This window comes from Cupressus sempervirens, chromosome 5 (genome assembly GCF_028749045.1).
Source record: "Cupressus sempervirens isolate cs-2001-9-10 chromosome 5, ASM2874904v1, whole genome shotgun sequence".
Classification (NCBI taxonomy): domain Eukaryota; kingdom Viridiplantae; phylum Streptophyta; class Pinopsida; order Cupressales; family Cupressaceae; genus Cupressus; species Cupressus sempervirens.
This window is the reverse complement of record NC_143122.1, coordinates 57,417,726-57,437,522: the sequence shown is the minus strand read 5'-3', so window position 1 is coordinate 57,437,522 and position 19,797 is coordinate 57,417,726.

Genomic DNA, 19,797 nt, shown 5'->3' with positions numbered 1-19,797 from the left:
AGAAGAATCAATGTGTAAAGGAAACTAAGAAGTGTAGGAAGTAGATATTACGAATCAGTCACAATGAGGTGATTAGATATTAGATAGAGAAGATATGTTATCAGCATATTAGTATAGACCAAAAGGTCAAGGTATTGTTACATTCTAACTAGTATATCAAGTGAATCTCTTAATAAAGTGATCCTAATAGGTGTATTGTAAATCTCCTAATAGAGTACTCACTTAATTATGAAGTTAAATCCTTTTGTAAAGGTATACTTGACACTCTTATATGATTTTAGTAGAGCATACCCCTCACAAGGTAAATCATCAAAAGTAATCAAAATTGTAGCCCTAACATGCACTTTGTTACTACAATAGTGAAGATTTTGTAGGTGTCAACCCCACAACAGTTTTACCTTCACCTTGGAGGGTTTTTGTATTACCAAATTTTGTTTTAAGTATTGATTACTTTTTTATGTGTTTTACTCATGCTAGTAGATGTTATATCTAATATTAGATGATGTTGCATGATTGATTACATATAAGGTTAAGGTTAATGAGGTGTGTGGTGAATTAAGTTTAATATGGTTAGTGCTTAAAGTGGTAAAAGTTTTGGAGATCTTGATTCACCCCACCCCCTCCCTCCCTCAACATCTCACTTTCCCATTATAATTCCAAAAAACTTTATAAAATCAAATCTATCACTTCCTTTGAGTCTAAAACTATTCAATGATCAGTATTTAAATGTTTATGTATATTGTTGTGTGTATATTGTATTTCTTTATATTATATATATGCACTTTGGTTCTTTCACATCAACTAAAAATATTTTACATCAATCACAAATTTTTCTTTGTACCTTTGACATAAATGACAATATCTACTTAAATCTCCCCCTTTGTCATTGATGGAAACATATTCTTTCTCAATTCTTCTAGTTCTCCTTAATAATTCTCCCCATTTGGCATCAATGGAAAAGGGATAACCATCAATCTTCCATCTACAAAATCAATCATTAGATTCTCTCCCTATGAAAGTTATCATGTACTCCCCTTGAGAAGGATTTTCTACTATACTCTTGCATGCTCTAGTGTTTCCCTTAATACATCAATCTCTTTCAACGTTCTTTGAAATCTTGACATCAATATGATCTTCTTTTCAATCCTTGGAGATGTCATCTTATCTTCACTAACTCACTTCAAGGGACTAATGGATATTATCATAATTATATCCCCCTCAATTTATTCTTCTCCTTACAATATACAAGGTATATTAATTACAAGTTGCACTTGCACTGGTTTCTCCTACTTTAGTTATCTTCCTCATCCAACTTTTGTAGTTCTTCACTTTTGATTATCCTACCATGAAGTCCTTGAGGTTTCATTTCTTTTGTCTTTGTCAATTTTTTTCATCCATACAAATACAGGTACTTTTTGTTTGTTCTTTTTATGATTTCTCTTATGTGATTCTATGAACCCATATTTGTAGTGTTTTGTTATGTGCCCATAATGATTTATATTTATCTATCCATTTCATGTTCTGTATTCTCCTTCTTTGTGACAAAAATATTTGCATGAGTAATAATATCCATAAAATATAGGTTTTGATCCATATGCATATCCTCGCTTTGAAGAGAATGTACTTGATTGACCTTTCTTGCTATTGTAATTTTTGAGTTCTTTTCCTTCAAATTTTGTGGATGAATCTTCCATATTACTTCCTTCTTTGATGAAGACTTTGAATGCATGATCATGATTCTTTGAACCTCTTTCATAACCTACTCTCATCTTGCTAGAAGATGGCCTTTAGTTTTCAATTATATTAGTCAAGATTTCATAACTCTTTTCAAACTTGTAACTAGTATCTAGTTTGACATTGGTTTGCTCTAAAGCACTTTTCAATATGATGACTTCTTCCTCTAATTTGGCATTATTTTTATTTTATTTTTAGTTATTTTCCTCATCATCTCATTTTGAACTTTTTTGGCTTCTTCTAGTTGTTCTTTCAAAATTTCAATTACTTTGCTTGATTTTTTTGGGCTTCATATAATTCTTTAATTTTGATTTTCTATTCTGCATTTATTTTCTTAAGCTTTTCATTTACTTTGTAAGCATAATGAAGTTCTTCCATTATATCAACATCTTCTTCTTTTTTGTAGGCCTCTTCTTCATCTTTTGTATATGTAGTAGATCCTTCTCTTAGTTTTAAATCATTTGAGACTTCTATTGTATCTTATTCATTATCATCTTTTGTTAGAGTAATTAGATATTTTGTAATTAACACTATTTTACTTAAGCTAAACTTTAGGCATATAATAATAAATTCTTTTATTAATTATTATCATACAACCTAAGTTTTACCTTCTAAGGTTTTTTATCTCCTTTTATAAGGATTGATCTCTTTGTAGTTATTCGTTCAATACAATTTGCAATTCTTTTCTACACATCAAGAATGTCTCATCTTTTGTGGATCTCTAAATTCAAGTCTCCATATCTTTGCTCCTCTCTTTCTTTGATAGGTTTTTGAATGTATTAATTCATGGGAGCTATGGGGTTGAGCTTTCATCAACTTCAAAAAAGGTCGATGCCAAATAACATTCGTCTTAGGTGGATTTTTGGGTGGCCACAAATATAATGCATGTTCTCATCTTTGCTTCCAACTTTAGTGTTGTACAGACCAAATTTGGAACTTTCATTTGTTCCCACCCACGTGCCCAAGCATAGAGTTTTTGGGGCACGTGATTTTGGAGTAGTCATGCCTTATTTTGAAACACAATTTGAAATTAGAGTTTTTTTGACACTTTTCTTGTGGGAGATTTTTTTTTCTCTGATTGGATTTGAAGTTGGCACTAGTATCTTTGGATAATCTTGGACGCAGTTTTGGCCCATGTTAGCAATACCTTTTCAAGGTGTGTTTCAAGTTTCTAGATGTTTCCCAACATAGTGAGGTGGTTTCCAAGTAATCCCAAGCTCACAAGAGCCTTTTTCAATCTAGTTTGTGGTTGTGTGAGGTCTTTTCCATGGACGGCACTCTCTGCCTAAGATCATGTATGTCTGCATGGTCTAAAGCACAACTGAGCATCCTTGTCTCATTACCCACGCTTAATATTGTGATATTTTGGGCATGCCACATTTATGGAAAATTTATTTGAAGCATTTTTTAATTTTTTTATTTTGTACTTTTCTACATCATGTTATTTTTTATGGCCATCAAACTTTATTTTCTAGCACTAGCCCTCTTTTCCTGGTGAGATCAGACATTTTTTCTAGTAGGTTATTTTTACTTTGGCTACTTGATTTATTTTTAGCATGGAGGACAATTTTCAAGTATTTTTTTTGCCTCCATGACCATTTGACTATCAAATTTTTGCTTGTTGCTTTCTAACATCAACACTACATCAACATACTCTACAAGCCCTTTTGGCTTAGTTTTGTAAGGAAAATCAGGTGTGGAAACAACTTCCTACACTAATCCCTTAAGGAAGTATTGTGCAAATTCCTATTAAATTTTTACAATTTCAGATTTGATATTATGTAAATAATAATATTGTAATCAACCATGGATACAAAAAATAGATAGAGAAAGAAAACACATAAACACAAAGATATGCTGGTGGGGAAAAACCTTTCAGTAAAACAACCCCACCCCTCCAAAACCTGCACAATGTATTATCTTTAAAACGGAAGGTTACAACACACTTGCAATGGAAGTTCTTTTAGGAGAAAAATGACATAGAAGACCAATTCAGTAGCAACATACCATACCAACAATACACTTTCTCACTCTCCAGTATGCAACCCTAAAAATGCTTATATCATGTAATTTCCCTTTTAGGGAAACTTCCAAAGAACAACCATCATGTCTTCACATTTTCAATCTACAACCCTAATCTGCAACATGTCTTCACATCTTCAATCTACAACCTTGATCTACAACTCTCCTATCTACAATCCTAAAAACACTTATATCAATTACCACATGCCTTCACATCTTCACTCATCATCAAATCTTCTAGAGATAGCTCTTACACATCATAAGAATCCATCATAACCATTTCATTCATGATCTCCTTACACACAATTCAAGATGTTGACACATACAAGTGGAGTGACACATCAACATGCCAACTAGACATTTACACTCACACTTAATTACACTATTTTCAAAAAATACATTTATAAAAACAAATAATAAGAATAGGAATTATCCAAGGTTGAGACACCTTATTCCTAACAAGTTTGGACCTATTTGTGATCTTTTAGCCAAATCTTGCTCATCCAAACTTTGTTTTTTGAAAACAAGATATCACCACAAAGCTAGTTTCAATCTCATCATATTGGTGTAGGTTTTTTTTTAGTTTTGATGCTTTTTTGATAGTTATGTTTGCTGTCAAAGTTAGGAGTTCTATTTTGCACTCTGAGAGACATATCTTGAGAAGTTGATATTTGATTTGAAAATTCTTTATATGGTTGAAAAGGTATTTCAGAGCTCTTTCTACTAATGTTAGTTATTTTTCTAGATTCTACTCTAAGCACATTTTATTCAGATTTTTTGCATTTTTTCATTCTAGTAGATATTTTGGTTGTTTCAAGTGTGGGGATAAATTTTGTTGTTTTATATGATTCATCATGGATTATACTATCTTTTGTATTAGCCTTATATCTCTTATGGTCTTCATAGACATATTTCATGTGATTTTTTGTAAATGAACTAAGACATAGTGCCATATTGCATTTGTATTTTTATTTGAATTGTCCTACTTTTTTATTTGAGTAGATTCATCTAAGGACACTCATGTATATTATTGTATTTTTTGGATTCTTCCTATCTTGTGTCTTATTATACATATACTACTCTAATTAAAGTGCCAAGGGGGATTGGTGTTTTGCCTTTGTTTGTCATCTTCCTTTACTAGTGAGTATTCCATCCATGATATCAACCTCATGATGTGTCTGAGATTGATCACCTTAGTACACAAATATGTATTCTTTTGTGCATCTTGATCATGGTTAATTGATATGCAGTTCTATTGGCCCACTTTTGTAGTTTCCTATCACCTTACCCTTTTTCTACATTATGGAGTTAAACTATTGTTTCTCATGTTTCCTTGGTTTGGTGTAGTGAGGTATGTATTTAGTATTTATTACTATGTACTAGGAAGATGTAGTGCTTGGGTATCTATACATTTTGGTGAGATGGATCATTTACCATATAAACACTCTTCTTTTTATTCCTACTTTGGTTGTTTTCTTCCATGTTTGATTGATCATCTCTTTAAGCTTTAGTGTTTATGCCATCTATATCTTCAAGTTTATTTATTTGCCTTATTTACCTCCTGATTTGAGTAGTGTCTTCTAAGAGCACTCATGAAAATTATACTCTTCCCTACCTGGTTAGGATCTATTTTAGTAGAATTTCTTCAAATTAGCAATTACTTTTGACAGACCTTTGTAGCTTCTACATGCTTCAATGGTGTTCTTCATGATTTGTTTTGTTCCTATCTCCTAGGACATTCTCTAGTTTGGAGGTTTCTTTTGTCCTTTACTTGTTCTTTCAGCATTCTTTCCATCTCTTCTTGTAGTAGGGTTTTTCCCATGTTGTTTTCTTGATTTCTCCTCTTTTTAGAGATTTAGTTGTGCTTGGGTACCTCATAAAACATTATTTTTGGGACCCAATTCTACTTTCAGTAGTGAATTCTAGGTTTTTAGCTACTCCCTAAGTTTATCTTAAGGGGGGGTGTTAGAGTAATTAGATATTTTCTAATTAACTCTATTTTACTTAAGCTAAACTTTAGGAATATAATTATTAATTCTTTTATTAATTATTAACATGAAACCTAGGTTTTACCTTCTAGGTTTTTTTATATCCTTTTATAAGGATAGATCTCTTTGTAATTTCATTCAATACAATTTATAATTCTTTTTAGCACATCAAGAATGTCTCATCTTTTGTGGATCTCTAAATTTGAGCCTCTGTAGCTTTTCTCATCTCTTTTTGTGATAGGTGTTTGCATGTAGTGATTCATGGGAGTTGTGGGGTTGAGATTTCATCAACTTCAACATCTTCTATCATTTATTTTTCATCATTCATGATATCATTTTCTAGCACCATCTCATCACATAGTTGCCTTCCACATTCCCACATTTATAAATTCAACTCCTTTTCAAAGAATTCATTGTCAATTACTTCAACTCTAATAGTCAATGCATTATTATTAATATTCTTCTTTGTATTACCTTTCCTCATATTTCCTTTCTTTTTTTTCATGTATACTCAAGAGATCTACCTTCAAGTGGTTAGGCTTAATAGAAGGAACCCACTCTAATACCAATTGAAGAGAACATGATTATACTAAGAAGGGAGGGGTGAATTAGTATAATAACAAATTTTCCAATTTAAACTTTTTATCCAAAAAATTGCTTTAATAACTTTAAATGTTGAAATCAACAATTATGCACATGAACACAAGGACACAAAGATTTTACATGGAAACCCAATGAGGGAGAGCACCATGGAAAAATAATTTATTTATATATAAACTATTGTTTTACAATGATTTCTAGGCTCCAACCTACTAGAGGCTCCAACCCTTATGTTTATGAGCACTGACTCACTAAAAAATCCAACTCCCACACTTTGCAAGCACTAGCATACTAGAGGCACCAACTCCCACTGCTTGTCTTCGTGAGCACCAACCCACTACACACAAACTACTTATCCACCTTGAAAATGTTGATATCTTCAAATTATTATGGATTATATATTTGCACAAATCTTTAAGTAATTTTCTATATAGATGGAATTATTATTTTCTCGTATACTCTTCAATTTCCTTCAATGTTTGATTCTCTTCCTTGTTATATCAACTCTTTAGTATTTTATATATATATAAAAGAATCTAATACTTTTATAAGTCAAGCTAGTAAATTTGACTATTACATATATATTCTCTTTTCATCCTCAACACATACTAATTTTCCACACACTTCATTCTTATTCAACTTATGTTCTTAAAGTCAGCATCTAATAAATATATATGTTCCTTTATTTATTCCACATACTTTACCATATATTTATATATATCAAATTTTTAATATGTTCATATATCTCCCCTTTTACTCTTCTCACACTTCTCTAACCATTGATGCACCTTTTTAGATGTGCTTTCCTTAATTCCAAATCTGCATATATCTTTTTAATGTTATTTCTTTCTTCCTTCCTTTTACATGCATCTATGTTCTGATATTCTTATTTCTTCCACAATATAAAGAATGATTTTTTTTTAAATCCTTTACATATATATCATATGTGAATGTTCAAAGAAAGGTTATGACATTTAATCTAAGTCAATATTTTAATCACACCCCTTCATTATATAAATTGCACTTCTTTAATTAAACAAATTCAGCCTTAGTTCCTTTAATGTGTGTTATCTAATTCAATAATTAGAGGCTATATTTTGTTTTTCTTATGTGGCACCTAATTTGTCTTCAAACAATATTATATCAATCTCCAAATAAATTACAAGCTTCAATATTAAATTCTACCTTTGATCTTAGATTTATTACGTAGCAGTCTTCTAATTTGTCTTCTTGTTGACTTTGTTATTAAATAAGAAAAATATGTGTTTCTTTTATACCATATATGCTAACAAATTTTACCAGTGCTTTAGTAATCCATTAGTATTTACCTGATAAATTGTTGCTATAATATTACCCCTGACTTCTCCTTTCTTTTTAATCATTGTATTTGTCTATGCACCATATACAAATCATATAAGACAAATTTATCTTATTCAATTTTAGATTTTCTATTTTTTTCTTATTCACATGACTTTGTCTTACTTCTTTTTTCTAATCCTTGTCTTTTAATAGATGATATTCTTTCTCATTGTCAACTTGATCATTTGATAAATAGTCTTACATATTCAGGTCACCCTTTCTTTAATTTTAGTTGTACTAACACCCAGATCTTCTTGTGAAAACTTTATACATATAAAGAAAATTTTCATAACTCTGAATATGAATTCTTTAGAAAACCTTCTCATGTTCTTCTAATAAACTTGCACATATTTCTCTTATAATTTTGCATTATGTTCTTCAAGGTGAACTAGGAATATTTCTTATACTTTTTATTCCATGTCTTTGTACTGTAACGCCCTGCCAAGGGATCCAAAAGAAATAACCTTAAGTTTTACTAATTTTGCCAACATTTTTTTTTTTGAAACAAGAAAGTTAAATCATTCACATCAAACACATAGTAGCAGAAGCAATGACATACATTCAACTAAAAGCATACATAACAGGTTACTTTCCTTAAGGATCCCATGACATTGAATCACATTTAAATTTAATTAATACTAAGTCCATCAAATACCATATCCATATGAAGGAATAATTATAAAGTCCAATGTTCTTTAAATAATATACATTTTTTCTGAATGCCTCTTGGCAAATTAGATTCGGAATGCTCAATCATCCATTGTACATGTCACAAGGTATGAAAAACTTAAAAGAATATACTTATGTAGAAATATAAGTACATCATCCTCTTTGGATCCATGATACAAGTAAAATAAAGTATATGAAACCATCCACCATACATGATACATCCATCCATCATAAAAGATATAACATCCATCATGAAATATAACCATCCATCATAATGATACATAGAAAGAATAAAAGTAAATGCAGACAAGGAAGCTCTAGCCACAATGACTATGGATGGGTCTCAATGGTAAGAGTGAAAAAGCACTACCACCCAACCACATGGAACCCAAATGGCCGACTCCCACTGCACTGAGGAGATAGTCTCAAGTCCCAAATAGGATATCAAACCAAACATCAAAAATATTCTCTAATTCTAAGAAATCCTAAAAGTATTCTAACTCAAAGGGTTCCAAGATAGGTTGACATCTACACCCAAAGGCACACAAGACACGTAGGAAACCTACTATGTAAGCGGGAAAGTGTCATTGCACGAATCATGTTAGAGTTACCTTGGTAATCTCTCAGGACCCCAGCCCCCTAATGATCCTTATGCAGTCACTAGTATCCTCTTGTACTAACAAGGCATACTACAAATGCAAGGTTGCAACCAAGCATTCTCTCTACTCCCATCCTAGTTTGTACTAGCACTTGAGGCATGGGTGAGAATATACAAAGACTCTTATTAGGTTCATTTTACTCTCATTTAGTGTAATGTTTTCACTTATTAAACAACTTACAATGAGTTACCCTAGTAGCCACTTAGGGCCCCGACCCCCATTGCAAGCCACTTCCCAAAATTACATATAGATAACATACCCTAAGCTCATGAGATCACAAATCAAAGAATCATAGTAAAACACCTCAATCCCATACAAGTAACTGGAAAGCATCATAGATAAATAACAATATCCATCTGTTCTCAACAAGCAACCAAAAAGTATCCCAATAATACTAATCAATGACTCAAAATTTGATAAGTCAGATATCTCATAACATAAATTTCACCATCCCACAAAGGCACTGAAAATAGTAATCAGCAATATAAACACACTCAACATAGAGCATACCATCACATACCATGGTTAAGTAAAAGTAATCAAGATCGAGTCAGCATGATACCACACTCACAAAACCCCCGAGCCTCTGGTAGACGTCCTATAACTGGTCAACAATCTAGTCAATCCTCAAACATAAACATCGCATAGAAAACAAGATGTAAATTTCATGTTTTCGTTTGTTTTCAAAATCGCATGGTTAAGTTATATTTGAGGTTTTTGTTTTTGTTTCAAAGTTTTTTTTTTTTCAAGTAAGAAGACTCTCTCTCTCTTTGTTTTTTTTACCCTATAGTTAACCTATATATTTATTTGAATAAAATTAAGGTTTTACCCCCATAATACTTGAAATTAATCTTTCTAAAGTTTACTAAGGGCAAATACTATATTTGTTTGAGTTTTCTAAGGTAAGATTCTCATTGATTTCCAATAAAATAATAGTAATTCTACTAGAGTCAGAATAACAAATTTAAAAGAACTCCTATCTTACTAACTAATGCTCATAATAATTTAAATTAAATTTTATTTTAAATAAACTAATGTCTATTAAATAAAATTTAATTAATTATTATAAATTTATTTTAAATAAATTAATAACTATTAAATATCATTTAATTAATTATTATAGGTTAAACTTTTAATAAATTTTATTAATTAAAAATAATAATATTAAACAATTTATAATAAATAATATCTTAAAAAATCCTTAAATAAATTTAAAACTTTTTTAAAAAATAATTTTAAACTACATTTTAAGCCCGTCGGCTTTCATACAGGGTCGCGGCCTATGTGCAGTACCCTACTGTCATAGGGCCTGCGGTGACAATAGGTATAGAGTACCCTTGTCATCGCGGTACCTGTGATGACAGGTACTCTATGGTAGGTGACAGCAGGGGGGGTACAAGGTAATTCCCTCCCCCCTTGTTTTTAATATTAAAAAAAAATTTAAAAATTATAAAACATTTTTTTATATAAACGTTTTCCCCTTTCTAATAGATATTATTTTATTTTATTACAATTTTGTTAATAACAAAATTTAATAAAACAAATTTATTCCAAACGTATATTTTTTTTAAATCAAAACCTAAAGTTGATCTGATGAGAAATACAATGCAGCCACCAATTATCATATATTTTTTAAGAAGATTTTTCCATTTAAATTCCAACCCTTCCTGATTTATTTCCATTCTAAAATCTATTGAAAGAAAGACAATATTGATCAATTAAAATGTTCCATGTACAGAAGAATTATCAAATGTCCAGAACTCATAACATGATATATTCTTCACAACAATTATCTAACAAACACGATGAAGACAGGAAAGAAAAGAGCGCATTTAAAATATGTGAAATTCAAAAGCATCTACCTGGACAGTGATGCTAATTCGCTATGCCCCAAAAAACTTTAGAGAACAATTCCTCCTCTTAGAACCTTCTCGTTTTCAAAAATTTCTTCCTTCTCCAAAATTCACAGTGATTCGAAAATGAACCCTCAAGTTGTGATATAGAGTTCTCTCCCAAAAATTGGGGCAGTAATTGTGCGTTCAGTTCGAGAGAACTCCTTACTCACCAAACTCCAACTCTAAATTAACTTTTCTTTTACTTTTCCTTTTCTTTTCCCATGCACGTTTATTGAATTATTAAATTACTTTATTTAATTTTCACTTGACTTCTTTTTAAATTAATTTATTAAATTTAATCTCTGCACGCATCATGCAAGCATGAAACTTTTAATAAATTAATTTCTCTTCCACTTCTTAATTTATTTTTGAATGTTTAATTTGATAAAATATTTATTAATTTAAATAAAAATATTATTTAGCATTTATTTTAAAATGAACTCTAAATATATTATATTAAATTAAATTAATATTATCACATTCTAAATTTATTCTTATAACTTTTATCTTCAAATTTAATTCTTTTTATTTAATTAATTTCCAAATTAATTAAATATCATTAAATATTAAAAAATATCATAATAATTTTCTATTAAATTAAATCATTAATTTAATTTTTTAATTAGACTTAATTAATAGAAAATTTAACAAAAACTCAAAAAACAACATACGAAAACCCATCATAGAAAAACACATACAAAATCAAACTAAAGGATTATAATCACAAATTAACATCATTTGACACATTCAGAAGGTAGTCAAGTCATATACTTGTCCTAATTTTCTAGGACAAATGGTTTAAAGGTTTGGGATTTGGACTTAAGAATTTATCTCCGCTCTCTTAGCATTGAGATAATGCGGTAGGGTACACTCATCTTGACAATTCAGGGAAGTTGATACCCGGTACCTGCAACCTACGTAAAATCCACGCATGTACAAACACAATATTCTAAGCTAAACAAACAATGGCAGAAAGTGGTGCATCATGTAGATCTTGACTAGCAGGTGACTATGACTCACTTCCTTAACCACATCAAAAATGCCATACATAAAGAAAACAACTACACACACCATACACATGTAGTATGGGGTAAGTATCCATAAGAAAACACATATGATAATCCATCTAACTAGTCATCATCAATAGCTAAAAGCACTATAATAATCATTATGCATACATGAAGTATAGAGTACCAAGTAATCTCATCGTATATCAACTGAATCTGAAACAATATCTGATAATCCAAAAATAATGCTACTAATCATCAAACATAAAATTGGCCTAAAAGAGTTTGGCAATGATAGCAAAAATGTAAACTAGGAAAATGTAAACTAGGGGCAAGCACTAAATGTACAAACATTCCTCATAGTATCTTCACAGCTCTTTCATAGTGTCAACATAAATCTTTGACTTGAGAGGGAGGATTTTAATCTTCTCTATATATATGAATTTCTCTATCTTATAGTTTCTAATGATACCCAACTAATTAATGATCTTAACACTTAAGAAACTTTTGCATCTTTCTGATGTGCTCCATGACTTTAGAAAATCAAATATATCATTTTTTTTAGTCTAAACCTATTCAATGATCACTACTTAAATGTTTATCTATATTGTTGTGTGTATAGTGTGTTTATTTGTACTGTATACAAGCACTTTGGTACTTTTACATTAACAAAGAATATTTGACATCAATGACAATATCTCCTTTAATCGGTAACCTACTCCTTTATAGATATCATTAGTAGAATTAACCTCTCTTTTTTTACAAAATTTGGTCAAATTTTCTACTCAGATTGGTCGAAAGATCCACAATTGATCACGTTGGTTTTTTTTCTCATCAAAATTTTGACAAATTCGAACTGAGGTCAAAATTTATTCACAGCTATTAGTTGAAGGTGGCGTGGAAAATTGATCAATATGTTTGTCAAAAATTTGACTAAACGTTAGTCAAAATTTTGACACCCTTGCAACCAAGATGCCAAACCCATGACGACATGTTGGTTAGCATGTTTATTGAAAGTTTGACAAACACTGGTCAAACTTTCCACATCCTTACAACCAAGATGCCAAACCCATGATGAGATGTTGGTCAACATGTTTTTTGAAAATCCAAAAAACACTTGTCAAAATTTTGACAAACACTGGGCAAACTTTCTGCACCCATGCAATTAGGATGTCATCCCAATGATGACATGTTGGTTAGCATGTTCATTGAAATTTTGATGAATCGACATTGTTTAAAAAAATGAAATGGTGGGCCTACCCTCATCAGTGGGGGGGGGGGGGGGGGGGTGGGGGGGGGGGGTGGGGGGGGGGGGGGGTTTCCCAATATTGGTATGGACTAGCATCATAAATTGGTTAGAAGCATTGATAGTCTTACACTCATTTCATCTAGATGATTCTCATAGAGGTGAAGCACCAAGACTTCCCTAAGAGGTAGAGGTCACCCATCCCAATGTATCTCAGGAGTTATTGAGATTGTAAGACTTATTGAGATGGGTGACCTAGTATATTGTAGTGCTTCACCATTGTGAGAATCACCAAAATGTAGTTACTACTAAGTGTTTCATTAATTCTCATGCCAAATGGGTTCTTTTGAACCACTACTTGTGAAGTATGGGTCAAGGAGTTTGACTCAAAAACTATATAGTTAAATCTTGATACCAATATCAAAATGATTTTTAAATTTCTTGAAAAAGATGATGGAAATGTTTCCCTTTGTTGTAGAATGACTTATGTATTGAGTCAAAACTAATGCATTATTATTACTATTGTAGATGGAATTTGAAGGCAATCTCCCTCCACCATAGCAAAAAATTTCACAATAACTCCTATATTTCACACGTAATTTTCCTAGCTAATATTTCAATCAACTACAACTTAGAAATGAAAGGTATAGATATTTATCTATCGGCTTCAATCAACTGCAAATTAGAAATGAAATGTATAGAAACAAAGCATTCTCAATTTTATTCTAAGACTAATGTGAGAGTTGATACATTTCTCCATACTAGTGTATCTCCATCTTCTATGACTACCCTATTTCCCATCAACTTGTAAGGGGAAATAATCATTTTACTAATATTCTTCATGGTTATATCTTTAATTCAAGAACTTTATGCTTCTTTATATCTCCCACTCTAGATGCTATCTAGACCAACTTCACTCCATTTCAACAACACTTCAAGGACCAAAATGTTGTGACAAATTTGATTGTGATAGTGTAATCCATGTTAAAATATGCTTTTAATTTTATAACCAAGATAAATTGATGGTATTTTTCATGTTGCTACATGTCCTATATGCTTTTTTAGCATGAATTTTGATGATACTACATTGGGGGAGTATCCTAAGCATTGGAGAATATTGATATGTTGCATAAATGACTTTATTTGTCATTGATGTCAACATAGCAGTAATAATGTTATGACTAGAAGAATAGCCTTTAGTAATCTTAAGATACACAAAATTTGAGGATGTTTCAGATGATGCGCAGTGGAGGACATGTTCCTATGGTTATCTTGATGATGTGGTTTAATGGTTCAATAGTGTACATAAGTTACACTTGATTTACATGAAGCAGTGTAGAAATATGGCATTAAGAAAAAAGCTCTAATGATCTATCCCTATCCTTCATCTAAGATGTAATGAAGAGATGTGCAGTCACACAGTGTTAGAAAATAGTCGTATGATGATGCCAGCATGTCGAAAAGATTTGGTTTCACATGTGTGAAGTTTTGTATTGACTATGAGATGACAGTGTTGTTATAATTGTCAATTAATTAATTATCTTATTTTAATTAATCAAGAAAGCCTCAAGGATGACTCAAGGAATTATTATGAAGATAGCTTATAAAGGAAAGTTGCTTTCCTTATTTGTAATGTATCTTGGAGAAGAGGACCAAGTGGAATGTGAAGGATTAGTGCGCAGAGCAAGAAGAAGCAGAATGTTTATTGAATGTGTGTAAGTGGTCCAAGGGATCATTGGATGCACAGTATGAGATATAGTTACAAGATTTGAAGGAGCAAAATTCTGGTTGATAGGATAGAGATAGAGGAAGGTAGTACATTTCAGATCTATTATTCTACAAGGAATAATACAAAGATTATTTGGACAATGGGTTCTTTGATATTAACCTTAAAGTCGTTTGGGCAGTGGGTCCAGTTGTCTCCCACAACTCCTAACAGGGTTGGAATCTCCTAACAAGGATTCAAAGTCTCTTAATAGGGACTCAAATGTATTGAATGTTGTAACTGATTCCTAACAGGGTCTATCCTCTAACAAGGAATATTTATATTAGTACATTATCTTGTGGGTACCATCCCCACTAGGGTTTTCCCTCCAATCAAGGGTTTCCCTAGTAAACATATCTGGTGTTAATTGTGTATGAGTATCTTGTAGTGGTTTTAGTTTATATTACTCACATGGTTAATTTTGTTTAACGTTAATGTTTGGGATGATATTTGGATAACTTATTCACCCCCCCACACCCACACCCCCCCCCCCCCCCCCAGTTATATCAGCAAACTATATATTCTAACATGCTCCTTGCTTGTCATCAACTTGTGGCATAGGATTATTATGGAAGAAGACATGAAGACACCAATTAAATATAATTGGCATGTGTTATATTCAATAATGGCATATTGTATGGATAATAATGCAAGAATGATAAAATGTCTTAATGGGCCTAATAAGGAACCTAGGACCAAATAATGTAATAGATGGCCAATAGTGTCATATGGGGTTAATTAAATTAGGAAAGGGTTAATAGGAGTTTTAGAAATAATAAGGGATAATTTTATATCCATATTTAATTTTTTTAAGGTTTAAAGTGATTAGAAAGTTGTAAAACATAAAAATCCAAATTTAAATTTTTAAATCCTAACGGCTAGTAGCAATTTAAAGGGAAAACAAGTTTAGAGGCTTAAATGAGTTTCTAATCACACCAACCAAATGGAATTGGTCATGTAAGTTGTATATCACCTATATAGCCTAGTAAAGGCATAGGGATAAGAGATGTACTATTGGATTAGCAATTTGTATAGATCGGTTAAGGAAATGCATTGAAAAACTCTATTTTGCTAGCATTTTTTTCAAGTTTGTTTGATCTCTTTCAATCCCTTTAATTATATAAGGTATTGGAAGCATAATATATTTTTTTGGATCATCATTTGATGTATTGAAGTTTAGATCATTGATTTTTCTTAAAATTCGATGTTTGCTTGAAGGGTTTCATAGTTTCATTTGACTAGTTTTGAGTTTTTGATGTAAATGAAGATCATCTCATGGATGTAACCATTGATTCCTATGATATTCTCATCCTCAAATGTGTACAATATTTTAAATTTAAATACTAATGTGCATATTGGGACAAAATACAAATAGGTGATCACTAAAAGTACTTGGGAAAAGAATGGTTTTCATGGCTATGAAACAGAAGCCAGAGATCTAGCTATTAGAGGGATATATTTTATGATTGTAATAAGTTTTTTATGTCAAAATGATGGTGTAACAACTCACAATAGTTCTATATTGTGCTTGGAGATGTAGCATTGAAGAAGCCCTAGGTTAGACAAGGGTTTGGAGGGTGATTTTGGGCTTTTGGCTCTAGACAGCCAATAGGCTCAAATTTAGACTATATTTCCTTTATTTAGATTGTATTATAATATTATGAAAAATATCATGGTTTGGGGATAGGTATTGTGAGTACTTTCTTTGTAAAAGTGGGTGTTTTAGGGCCTATAGTGTAACAACTAGGACTCCATCCAAAACAACCATACTTAAATTGTTAATATGTTGTAATAAATACAAATGGGTATCCAAATATGAAAATTATTTCTCTAATTTTTTGGAATATTTTGGAGAAAATTGAAGTGGAATAGCATTGAAGGGCTAATTGTGAATAACTAGTTCTAGTATGTCACATTTTGGGTTTGGGAAGCAAATAAATGTTTGGGGTTTTGTAACCTTTTGGATCACTTCACATTGGATAAATAATATAATTTGAAGGCACTAGTTGGGTATGGGATCATCCATTAGTTAGAGCCTTGATGAAGAGCCGTAAAGTCTACTTGGGTCCTTAGGAAAGTGTCATGTGTTTATGAGAGCCTTGATGTTGTACCAATGATAAAATTCTAACTTGAATAGTGATATACTTTATTATTAATCGGTATCGTATCAAATTTTCTTTGATTAATTATGAATGCATCCTTGAGTAACTTGGTCATAGACCAAACCACTAGTTGATTTGGAAGTTAAATGCAATTAACTTCAATCTATACTTGACCTTTGATTTGCATTCATAAATAGGATTAAGGAAATGTTATTGATTTGAAAATCATTTGAATGCACCTTAAAAACTTGCACTAGGTAAGTGGAGTAGATAAGAATACTATGTCTAGTATAGTCCAAGTATATTCACTCCTTGCATCCTTATGCAGAAGTGCTAGTTTAAATTGGCAAGTTCAAGTTGCAATTTGTAAGTTGGAAGTTAAGTAAAAATATGCTAATAAATCTTACCTATTTCCTTTTCAATTTTCCTGATATGTCCCATCAATCATGGAAGGTGGTCTTGATTTATTCTAACTGTAACTACAACAATTGCCATAATACCAATAAAGGAAACCATAGTAGAATTAATGAAAACATATCTAGCAATTCTCAATGTCATAATTTTCATATATAAAGGATTTAATCTCAATGTCAAACTTCAAAGTTGATCTCTACAAGAGGAACCATGCAGATTTGATGCATTTGAGAAGAGAATACTTACACAAAATGAAGTCGAATCATGCTAGAAATGTCAAGTATTAGCCCTCCTAGTTTTTTATTTGATAGTTTCCTAACAATGACACATTCAAAATTCACTTATGAGCAAAGACCTAGAACAAATGAAATTGATTAATTAATGAAGGTATTTTAGTTTTAGCTTCACTTGGTTTCAAGAATACTTTAATATTCTCTACTTAACAAGGCCAACCATGTGAAGATGGAAGCTCATATGGCCTCACCCCACCTTCCCCTAACATCACTCTAAATTCTCCATTAAAATATAATTACATACTTCATTCATTCATTCATTCATTCATCAATTTATGAACTATAACATTCAATCAATACAATTACATAACATTCATTAATATGATAGAAAATTCATTAATACTCAATAGTAATCGATAATTCATTAAAATAATGCTCTTTCATTATCCAACAAAGTTTATCAAACAAGATCTATCAAAGAGAATTTATAAAAAATCATTTTTTTTTGTTTTTTTTAGATTTCTTAAGAAAAAGGCTGATAGGAACATTAATATCTTCCTCTTGTGACTATGATGTCAAATTATAATGCTTCCTCCTAGTTTGTGGAGCACGAGGCTGCTACACTAAAAGGGGGTCTACTACAATAACAAGTAAATGGGTTAAACTTGCATACTTTTTTTCACTGTTACAAGTATTTCATTAACCAATAGAACATAACATGCATTTTTCTTTACCTAACAATGCCACATCATGTACACTAACATTTTGATTGGCTGCCACCTCAAAATGTTGAACACTGGAAACATGCTCTACTCATTCACAATGATGTTCAACATGCTCTAAAATATTTTTAAAAAGGTTACACCAATTGCAATTGAAGATGTTAAATTCTAATAATAATTATGTAATTTATTTCCAATAGAAAATTAATACCTCCACCAATATGATGAACATCACGGCCTTTGTCACGTGCAAATTCTGTGATAGGATTTGAAGGCTGCAATGAAATGTCATGCACATTGTTATTATTGTTAGATATATAAAATAGGAATAGCCAATTTATGTTCAAAATTAACACCAAACATGAAATTTCTCAACTATTCAATTTGATTTACTTTCCATTTGATCAATTTACCTATGTGTCATCTTGTGCACTAGATTCTTTGGTATGACTTTGGTATTCTTGGCATAAGCTTGTAGCCATGACTTTATAGCCTTTCTTCAAGGCAATTTTTTTGTCTTCATCCATGGGCTCTACATTAAATTTTGTGGCTTGCTTTTTTAGGTTAATATCATTAGTTTTGCATGTATTATTTGATTAAACAAAATTGTTTGCAACCTTATATATGTATAAATTGATATGAAATTTTTTTATTGCTACTTACAAGTTGAGAGTGAAATTTCATATAGCCACCAGAGCCAAGTTTGTGTTGCCCAACCTTTTTTACTCTTGCTTCTATAGCTTTTGATGTGTCATGCAATCTATGAAAAGTTTGAAACATGTTAGGTTATATAGATACAAAGATCAATAATTAGTGCATGGTTGCATTCTACTTAATACTATCATGACATACCTTCTTTTGTCATCTTTTGGTTGAATTCATTTACCCTTTAGCCTTTTCTCTTTTGCATCTTCCATTATTTCATTCCACTCAGTCAGTGGAATCATAAGAGGATACTCATACTTTGGGTTTACCTGCAGAGCCCTTCTATATTGGTCCCTCAGCCTTTATATGTTTGGATGTTCTTTTAAGAATTAGGGCACTATCAAAAAATTTATTTCCAAAGAGGTCCTCTAAATATTTAATGAGTTGATTTTTTAACTCCGGACAATGTTCATTGCACTTTTTTGAAAAAACAAAATTGTTAGATTAAAAAAAATTGAAACTACATAACTTTAATATAGTAATAAATATTGTACCAATTATATGAAGCTACGTACCTTTTATGTATGGTGGGCCCAAATAGCTTCAATTTCATTTCAAAAAGAGTCTCATAAAAAACATCATTTCCTACAAAAACATCATGGGAGTATCAGTCCAAAATGAGTTACGTAAAAGTAAACTATAATTACACTATAAATAATAACAATTTTAAAGCACCT